Here is an 11,254-nt window from a genome sequence, read left to right on the forward strand (position 1 = left end):
AATTCAGATTTTTAATAAGGGCATGGTATGGTGATGTTTGTATTTTAGGTAATTCGTGCTTGTTGACTGTGTGGAGAATGGATTTGAAAACTAGGCAGCTGTTTTCATGGTCCAGGAACCAGATGATGTGGGCTTGGATTTATAGCACTGGCGGTTGGGATAAGAGAGAGGAAACAGATTCAAGGGATGTGGAGAAGGTATTTGAAAGTACACAGCAAGCTTTAGTGTTGAATTAAATGGGGACAGGGGTGAGAGAACAGGAGGGGGAAGAATGGCTCCCTGGCCCTTGGCTTGGGGGAATTACAATGTATCCAACCAAATCAGAAAGGACAGGAAGAGTTGCTGGATTGGAGTTCCAGACCAGAAACAACCTCTATCCTAATGGGTCTCCGGTATTTATCTCTAGCCTAAAATGCTCTTCAAAATACCAGAATCACATATTTAACTCCTCACTGGACATACCACCTCCAAGTCAGCATGCCAAAACCAAATTCACCATCTTTTAAAAAAAAAAGTCCTTATTCTTTTTTTTTTTTTAAGATTTATTTATTTATTTATTTGGCAGACAGAGAACACAACTAGGCAGAGAGGCAGGCAGAGAGAAAAGCAGGCTCCCTGCTGAGCAGAGAGCCTGATAGGGGGCTTGATCCTAGGACCCTAAGATCATGACCTGAGCCCGAGGCAGAGGTTTAACCCACTGAGCCACCTAGATGCCCCAAAAGTCCTTATTCTGATAAATTGCCTCTAGTGACCAGAGTCAGAAGTCTCAGAATAATCTGTTAAGAATTATAAATGTTTACAGGGTGCCTAGATGACACAGTCAGGTAAGCGTCTGACTCTTAGTTTCATTTTTTGTTTCATATCAGATCCTCATCTCGGGGTCCTGAGATTGAGCCCAACATGAGGCTTTGGCCTGCTCAAGACTCCCCCTACCCCTCTCCCCCTAAAATAAATAAATAAATCTTTGGGTCACCTGGGTGGCTCAGTCAGTTGTATCTGTCTTCAGCTCAGGTCATGATCTTGGGATCCTGAGATCGAGCCCCACATAGGGATCTCCACTCGGTGAGGATTCTGCTTGTCCCTCTCTCTCTGCCCCTCCCCCTGCTCATGCTCTCTCTGTCTCTCTCAAATAAATAACCAAATATTTTTTTAAAATAAATTTTTTTAAAGATTTTAAAAATCTTTTTTAAAAATAAATATATAGATCAATGGTGGGTTGCCAAGAGCTCATGAGAAGTTATTGTTTAATAGGCATGGAGCTTCAACTGGGAAGATCAAAAAGGTCTGGGGATAGGACGCCTGAGTGGCTCAGTCAATTAAGCATCTGCCTTCAACTCAGGTCATGGTCCTGGGGTCCCGGGATGGAGCCTCATAGCAGGGAGTCTGCTTCTTTTTCTCCCTCTGCCTGCTGCTCCCTGCTGCTTGTGCTCTCAGTCTGTGTGTATGTGTGTGTGTGTGTGTGTGTGTGTGAAGTAAGTGGGTAAAATCTTAAAAGAAAAAAAAAGTTCTGGGGATGGACAGTGGCAATGACTGCACAGTAATGGAGTGAAATTAATGCCATTAACTATACACTTAAAATTGATTTAAATGATAATGTTATATTATGCATATTTTACCAAAATTTTGTAAATGAAAAACAAAATGCTACTCTTACCACCTCCTACGTAAATCTCCTCTCTGTCCCCACTAATGCTCCATTTTTTATTATCCTTCCCCCGGACCACTGTAAGTCATCTCTCTCTCTCTCTCTCTCTCTCTTTTTAGATTTTTATTTATTTACTTAATTGACAAAGATAGAGACAGCTAGAGAGGGAACACAAGCAGGCAGAGTGGGAGAAGGAGAATCAGGCTTCCCACCAAGCAGGGAGCCCAGTGTGGGGCTCAATCCCAGGACACCGGGATCATAACCTGAGCCAAAGGCAGACTTTAACAACTAAACCACCCAGATGCCCCTCATGTATCTTTTTTTTAATTTTTATTTATTTCTTAAATTCCAGTGTAATTAAAATACAGTATTATATTAGTTTCAGGTGTACAATATAGTGATTCAACAATTCCATGCATATCATGATAAGAGTACTCTTAATCCCCTTTATCTATTTCACCCCCTCCTCCCAACCCCCTCCTTGTCCCCAACAACCATCAGTCTCATCTCTGTATTTAAGAGTCTGGTTTTTTTGTTTGCCTCTCTTCATCCTCGCTCATCTGTTTTATTTCTTAAATTCCCCATATGAGTGAAATCATATGGTATTTGTTGTTCTCTGACTTATTTCACGTATACACTCTAGGCCCATCCACACTGTTGCAAAAGGCAAGATCCCATTCTTTTTTTTAATGCTGAGTAATATTCCATTATATATATATATAAATATGTATATTTATATATACATATATATCTCAAAGCCTCTTCATCCATTCATTTATCTTTGAAAATTTGTGTAGATTCTACAACTTGACTATTGTAATAATTCTACAATAAACATAGGGGCACTTATAACTTTTGAATTAGAGTTTCTGTTTTCTTTGGGTAAATACCCAGTAGTAGAATTACTGGGTCATATGGTAATTCTATTTTTACTTTTTTGAGGAACTTCCATACTGTTTTCCAGAGTGGCTGCACCAGTTTGCATTCCCACCAACATTGCATAAAGATTCCTTTTTCTCCACATCCTTGCCAATGTTTGTTTTTTTCTTAGGTTTTTTATTTTAGCCATTTGACAGGCATGAGATAATATCTCATTGTGGTTTTGATATGCATTTCCTGATGATGAGTGATGTTGAGCATCTTTTCATGTATCTTTTGGACAACTGGATATCTTCTTTGGGAAATGTCTATTCATATCTTTTATTTGGGGGTTATTGCATTGACTTGTATAACTTCCTTATGTATTTTGGATATTAACCTCTTATCGGATATATCACTTGCAAGTATCTTCTCCCATTCAGTGGGTTTTCTTTTTATTTCGTTAATGGTTTCCTTTGCTGTGCAAAAGCTTTATATTTTGGTGCTGTCCTGATAATTTAAGTTTGCTTTTACTTCCTTTGCCAAAGGAGATATATCTAGGAGAAAATGTTTCTATGGCTGATGTCAATGCAAATCATCTCTCAGCTGGTATCCCATCCTCCAGTCTTTTTTCCTGTAAATCCAGTCATCAGAGAGATGCTTCCAACAAGCCATCAGACCATATGATTCCTTCCCATTTCCTATAGAATAAGATCCAAACACCTTAGGTTGGCATATAAGATCCTCAGTGATACATTTCTCAATGAAATGGGCCCTTTCTCAGGATATGGACCTCTTATTCATCCATCTAATAAATATGATGGATTGAGTGATCTCTGAGACTGACACTGGAAATGGCCCTGAGTATATAAGGCAATGAAGAGGAAAATATGCTTTCTGACAATGTAGCATTAATTCACTAGAGGAAACAGCAGGCTTTAAATTATTGACAGAAAGTTTTCAATTATAAATTGTGATAAAACTCTTTGTTGTTTATTGACAACACATGTTTTTGATGCAGGCTGGCTAGGTCCAAGGATCAGAGGGAGGAGGAGGTCACGCAAGGTCAGCCAAGAACTTGCTTGTCTTCATGCAGGATGCAAATCAAATACAAGCTGAGAGGAAGTGAAGGTAGTTTATTGAAGACACAGAGAGGGTAGATGGATAAACACAGAGTGTCTGGGAGACTGGGAAAGGAAAGGAGAGTGAGTCTTATCTTTGCTTGGGGTCCTGGGTTCTTGTTGAGGATCATGATCCTGATGTGTCTTCTCAGGCATCCAGGAACAAAGACAAGTGGTTAGGTGTCCTCCATGAGGCACTTACGTCCTGCAGCTAGGGATCTTGGTGAGCCAGTGGTCTTGGAAAATGTTTCTGACGACCCACCCCATCACTCCTTAGATGTTGTCTATTGTGCTGCAAGAATCAAAAGACATCATTAACTCCTTGACCTTTACAGGCAGGACACACATTATCTGTTCTATAAGGCAGGTGTAAGGCTAGGTTATAGGTCCTAGCAAGAATAGAAGCAGGAAAAGGAATAAAAAAGCAGTTTTTCATGGAGTCCCGTTAGTTTATCTGTCTCATTTTCAGTGCCTACTACTTGCCCGGCACCATGCTAGGTGCTGGATATGTGATGATAAGGAAAAAAGACATAATCCTTGCTCTCATGGAACTTATTGACAGATATTAATTAGATAATAACAGCAACAAACAGTCATTACAAACTGAGCTAAGAGTTCTTGGCCTCGATGGTGGAAAGGGAGGGATGGTTTCAGTCTAAGACCTGCAAGGTAAGTAAAAGTTAAGTAGGCAGGAGGGAGAAGAGGACTGCTCCAGAAAAGGAGACATAGTAGGCAAAGGAAATGACAAGCTCAAAAGCACTGAAGCAAAAAAAAGTGAGAATGTGAGAAAGTGAAAGACTGTGTAGCTGAAGCTTGGCGAGTGTGGGAGAATGGGGTGAAGTAGACAGAGGCTGGATCTGCAGGGCTTTGGGCCACCAGAGGGATTTTGGATTTTATGCTAAATGGTGATGAGAATTCACTAAAGGATTTTAAGCAGGGGGTGGCAGTGGGGAGACTAGTTACCAGGCTATTGTAATGGGCCACACAGACGAGGGCTGTGGCCTGCTCTGTGCCAGTGAAGATGCTAGCAGTGCTTGAATTAAAGATAAATGGGGACATAGAGCCGGCAGGACTTGGGGAGAGCATGGATAGATAGGGGAGTAAGGGAAAAAGAAACTCAAAAAAGTGAGTCCTAGGAATTATGCTAGACTTTTTTAGGTGTGATAATATTCTGGTTATATTTTTTGTTACATATCTTTTAAGGATAGGTATTAAAATATTTACAGATGAAATGACATGTCTAGGGTTTACTTCAAAATGATACCCAGGGTGGAAGGGGGCAGTGGATGAGGGTGTGGATGGAGCAGGGTTACCGATGGCTTGATGGTTGTGTTGGGGCTGGATGATGTATACACGGGGGTCCGTGACTGTGCCAACTTTTGTGTATATTCAGAATCTTCTGCTATACAAAGTTTAAAAAGAGAGAAAGCAGAAGGAGGAGGAGAACGAAGAGGTGAGGAGGAAGAGGGGTGAAAGAAGGAAGAGAAAGAGAAATAAAATAAGCCCTAGGTTTTTGCTTAAGCAATTGAGAAGCTCGTGGTGTCATTTATTGAGATGGTGAGGAGAATGGGCAAAAGAGACTTGAAGAGGATCATTTTGGGTGTGTTAAGTGACCCATGCAGGACACATGCTGAGGAATTTGTCAAGTAGGCAACTGGATTTATGCAAACCTGAAGGAAACTGGGGAGGGGGAGATCTGCTTTAAAAAGATTAATATGGGGCGCCTGGGTGGCTCAGTGGGTTAAGCCGCTGCCTTCGGCTCAGGTCATGATCTCAGAGTCCTGGGATCGAGTCCCGCATCAGGTTCTCTGCTCAGCAGGGAGCCTGCTTCCCTCTCTCTCTCTGCCTGCCTCTCCATCTACTTGTGATTTCTCTCTGTCAAATAAATAAATAAAATCTTAAAAAAAAAAAAGATTAATATGTGAATAATTAAACCCATGAAAATGGAAGAAATAAATTACTTAATGAGATAATGTAGACAGAGGGAGATCTAAGGCTAAACCTCAAGAAACAAAATACAGAGGCTGAGGAGATAAGAAAGACTCATAAGAAAGGAGTCTGAGAAGGAACAGCCAGGGGTATAAAAACAAAAAGGCCACGATGTTGGGATAGCTTAAATGAGATAGTATTCCAAGAAGGAAGTAGTAGCCAACTGTTCCTGAGGCTGGTAAGAGGTCAAATAAGATAAGGACAGGAAGAGCTAATGGATCTGACAATGTTCAAATAAGATAAGAACAGTTTTTATTAAGGTGTTGGACTGGAGAGGGTGGAAGAGTGAATGGGGAGTACATTGAGATAACAGGAGCAAATGACTCCGGAAGTTTGGCTGTGCAGCTCCTGGGTGGCTCAGTCAGTTAAGCATCTGACTCTTGATTGCAGCTCAGGTCTGGATCTCAGAGTCTCAGGTCAGGTTTTGATCTCAGGGTTGTGAGTTCAAGCCCCGCATTGGGCTCCATGCTGGGCCCTTTAAAAAAAAAAAAAAAAAAAAAGAGGGGGCCCCTGGGTGGCTCAGCTGGTTAAGCATCTGCCTTCAGCTCAGGTCATGATCCCAGGGTGCTGGAATCAAATCCCAAGCCAAGTCAGGCTCCTTGCTGAGCTTCTCCTTCTCCTCCCCTGCTCCTGCTCTCTTTCATCCTCTCTCAGGCTCTCTCCAATAAATAAATAAAAACAAAATCTTTAAAATATATAAAACATATATATAGATATATATATATAACATATATAGAGAATATATATATATATATATATACACACAAAATATATAAAACATATATATGTTTTTCCCTTGGTTTAGAACAGACACATATAGGGCACCTGGGTGGCTCAGTGGGTTAAAGCCTCTGCCTTCAGCTCAGGTCATGATCCCAGGGTCCTAGGATCGAGTCCCGCATTGGGCTCTCTGCTTCTCCATCTCTCTCTGCCTGCCTCTCTGCCTACTTGTGATCTCTATCTGTCAAATAACTAGATAAAATCTTAAAAAAAAAATACACATATATTTTCCCCCTTGGTTTTATATATATTTCCAACCCCCTAGGGGAAATTAAGAAGTGGAGTGGGGGACAAGAGGAATAAGAGATGATACCCAGAGATCATAAACTGCTAACTTCCCTGGAGCCCACAAATCCTGCCACTGTCCTGCAGACAATGTCACATGTTCTAGATCTGCTGACGAGCGCACAGCTGGAGTGGCTGAAACGGTGCAGCCTTTGGCTCAGGCAGATGGAATCTGGGAGCACCCCATCTCCACTGCTCCTATGGAACCACCACTGCCAACAGTTGCCACACCGTGCAGCTGAACACACCTTCTTCCTCCCACCGTCTGTTCTCCCTGCAGTGCTTATTACTGGCAGAACTCACAAAGAAGCCAGCAAGCAAGTGATCCAGGTAAACATAGGCTCTTAACCCCAGCAATACAGAGCAAAGAATAAAAGGGTGGGTGAAAAGCTGAGGGAAAATAGATACAGCCTGTGGGAAAGCCTGTGAAGCAGTCCCATTAATTTCAGGAACAAAAAGATTTAGTACCCATACTACTATTTAATATTTCTCTAAGGAATTGGATAAAGCAATTAAGCAAGAGAAGGAAATAAAAGACATAAAAATTGAAAAGGAAGAGGTAAATAATTATTACTGGCACAGATCATGTTATGCTTAGATAACCCAAAGAGGGGCGCCTGGGTGGTTCAGTCAGTTAAGTGTCTAACTCTTGATTTCTGCTCAAGTCCTGATCTGAGATTGAGTTCCTTGTGGGGCTCCATGCTCAGCTCAGCAGTGAGTCTGCTTCTCTCCCTTTCTCTCCCTCTCCCTCTGCCCTTCGCCTCACTCACACTCTCCCTCTCTCTCTCTCTAAAATAAATAAATATTTTTTGAAAAAGAATCAAATAAAAAGAATAAACAATAAGAGCATTTAATAAGATGACTAGGTACAAAACTAACATTCAGAAACAAAAATGACGAGATATATATACAAATAGAAACCTGTTAGAAGAGAGAAGTAAAGAAGAGACTTCCTTTTATATTAAGGAAAAAAAAGTAATATAACTAGAAATAAGCTTAAGAAATGTTTGGTATCTGGGGTGCCTGGGTGGCTCAGTTGTTGAGCATCTGCCTTTGACTCAGGTCGTGATCCCAGGGTCCTGGGATCCAGCCCCACATTGGACTTCCTGCTCAGCCAGAAGCCTGCTTCTCCCTCTCCCACTTCCTCTGCTTCTGTTCTCTCTCTCACTGTGTCTCTCTCTGTCAAATAAATTTTTTTTAAAAAAGAAGAAAGAAAGAAAGAAAGAAAGAAAGAAAGAAAGGGAGAAAGAATGGAAGAAATGAATGAATGTTAGGTACCTACATGAAGAGATCTTTGAAATACTACTGACAGGACAAAAGAAGATATGAACAACTGGGGAAATATAACATACTTTCAGACAAAAAAGTCAGTTCTCCCTAAAATATATTTCACATAACCCTAATAAATACCCAGAGCAAACATCACACTCCATGGTGATAAAATAAAATTTTCCTCTGAGATAGATAAGAAAGAATGCCTGCTTTCACCACTTGTATTAACACAGTACTGGAAATTCTAGCCTAAGCAATGCAAGAAAAAGAAATAAAAGTCATCAGAATTGCAAAGGAAGAAGTAAAATTATCTTAAATGTAACTACTTTTTGAACACAAGGATTAAGATTTTCTTTATTTATTTGCAAAACAGAGAACACAAGTGGGCAGAGGGAGAAGCAGATCCCCTGCTGATCAGGGAGCCCGATGCAGGACTCTATCCCTAGACTCCGGGATCATGACCTGAGCCGAAGGCAGACACTTAACTGGCTGAGCCACCAGGTGCCCCAACCCCATGTCATTCTTAATGGGTGCCGTGGAAAACAGTATGGTGGTTCCTCAAAAAATCAAACCTAGGGCGCCTGGGTGGCTCAGTGGGTTAAGCCGCTACCTTCGGCTCAGGTCATGATCTCAGGGTCCTGGGATCGAGTCCCGCATCAGGCTCTCTGCTCAGCAGGGAGCCTACTTCCCTTCCTCTCTCTCTGCCTGCGTCTCTGCCTACTTGTGATCTCTTTCTGTCAAATAAGTAAATAAAATCTTTAAAAAAAATCAAACCTAGAATTATGATATAATCCAGTAATTCCACTTCCAGGAATATACCCAAAAGAACTGAAAGCAGGGTCTCAAAAAGATATTTGCAGACCTATGTGGTGGGGGGGTATGGTTAAGATTTATTTATTTATTTTAGAGTAAATGAGTGAGAGCATGAGCAGGAGGAGCAGAGAGAATCTGAAGCAGACTCCGAGGTGGGTTTGATCCTACAACCCTGAGACTAGGGCCTGAGCCAAACCAAGAGTCCAACACTTAACCACTGTGCCACCCAGGTACCCCTGTATACCTATGTCTGTAGGAGTATTATCCACAGTAACTAAATCATGAAAGCAACCCATGTCCACTGATAGATGAATGGATAAGTAAGATGTGGTATATGCATATAACAAAATATTATTCAGCCTTAAAAAGGAAGAAATTACTCAATATGCTACAACACGGGTAACCTTGAGGACATTTGACTAAGCAAAATAGGTCAGTATGATTCCGTTTACAGGGGGTACTTAGAGCAGTCAGAATCATAAAGACAAAGTATAATGGTGGTTTCCAAGGACTGGGTGCGGGGGTAACAGGCAGTCATTGTTTAATGGGATGGAGCCTCCTTCTTCACCCTCTAGGCAGAGGCTCCCATGCTTTTGTGTGCACTCTCTCGCTTGCTCTCTCTCTCTCAAATAAATAAATAAAATCTTTAAAAAAAAAAAAAAAAAAGGAGCGGCTTTTTTTTGCCTGGGTGGTTCAGTGGGTTAAAGCCTCTGCCTTCGGCTCAGGTCATGATCCCAGGGTCCTGGGATCAAGCCCCACATCGGGTTCTCTGCTTGGCAGGGAGCCTGCTTTCCTTCCTCTTTCTGCCTGCCTCTCTGCCTCCTTGTGATCTCTGTCTGTCAAATAAATAAATAAATAAAATCTTTAAAAAAATAATAATAATAAGGAAGGAAGGAAGGAAGGATCCAGACAATAAGAGTACATACTATAGGATTCCATTTATAAAAAATTCTAGAGAATGCAAATTAACCTATAATGACAGAGCAGACCAGCGGTTGCCTGAAGATGGGGATGAAAGAGGGAAGGATGGGGGCGCCTGGGTGGCTCAGTGGGTTAAGCCTCTGCCTTCGGCTCAGGTCATGATCTCAGGTCCTGGGATCGAGCCCCGCATCGGGCTCTCTGCTCAGTGGGGAGCCTGCTTCCTCCTCTCTCTGCCTGCCTCTCTGCCTACCTGTGATCTCTGTCTGTCAAATAAATAAAATCTTTAAAAAAAAAAAAAGAGGGAAGGATGGATTGCAAAGAGATGTGGGGAAACGCTCATAGTTGGTGGACATGTTCACTGTGTTGAATGTGGTAACGGTTTCACAGATGTATTCATATGCCAAAATCCATCAAGCATACACTGTAACTATGTATGTTCTCTTGTTCATAATTATACATCAATAAAACTATACCTAAAGAGGGTATCAAGACTACAACCCATTGAATAAAATAAGAAATCTGTGAGTCAGTAGTAATATAAATGAGTGAATGAGTAGAGATGATAGGTAGGCAGACAGATAGCTAAATGATAGATAATAGATGATAGATAGATAGATAGATAGATAGATAGATAGATAAAAGATGCATAACACAAAATGTTACTAGTGAAAGTGTAAATTGAAATAGCCACTTTGGGGGCTCCTAGGTGGCTCAGTCAGTTATGTGATGGCCAGAGAGAGTCCAGGGATCAAGCTCCACATAAGGCTTCCTAGGGATCCTGCTTCTCCCTCTCCCTCTGCCTGACACTCTGCCTACTTGTGCTCTCTATCTCCCTGTCAAATAAATTAAAACATAAAATAAAAAACAGCTACTTTGGAAGATCCTTGGGCAGTATCAGCTAAACCCAATAAAGCAAGGTATTCAAGAGTGTGGACAATGCGTTACCATTTGTGTAAAGAAAGAGGAACATGTGTACACACACATGTGTACACATCTAAATGTGCCGTAGGTGTGTCATGTGCTATTTTGCAGATCATCTCCATCTCCAGAAAGATTCCAAGAAGTTGGCTTTGTGACGTTTAGTGCCTCAGGAGAGGGGATCTGAGTCACTGAGAGACTAAAGTCGAAGAGAGAATTTTCTCTGTAATCCCTTTGTACCTCTTAAATTCTGTGCAATGTGAATGTACTAGCTTTTCCAAGAAAGAGTTTAACGATTCTTTTTTTTTTTTAAAGATTTTATTTATTTATTTGACAGACAGAAATCACAAGTAGATGGAGAGGCAGGCAGAGAGAGAGAGAGGGAAACAGGCTCTCCGCTGAGCAGAGAGCCCGATGTGGGACTCGATCCCAGGACCCTGAGACCATGACCTGAGCCGAAGGCAGCGGCTTAACCCACTGAGCCACCCAGGCGCCCCCTAACGATTCTTTTACAAGCAAAAAGAAACCTGTCAGGAGCGACTACTCTCTGATTTCACCTCCCACCACCTCTCGAGCTCACCCCATTCTCCACTAAACTGAGTGCCTCACCCATTCCCGAAAGAGGTAGCCCCCAGTTGGCCTGGCTTCCCCT

Source organism: Mustela nivalis (assembly GCF_964662115.1).
Source record: "Mustela nivalis genome assembly, chromosome: 7".
NCBI lineage: Eukaryota > Metazoa > Chordata > Mammalia > Carnivora > Mustelidae > Mustela > Mustela nivalis.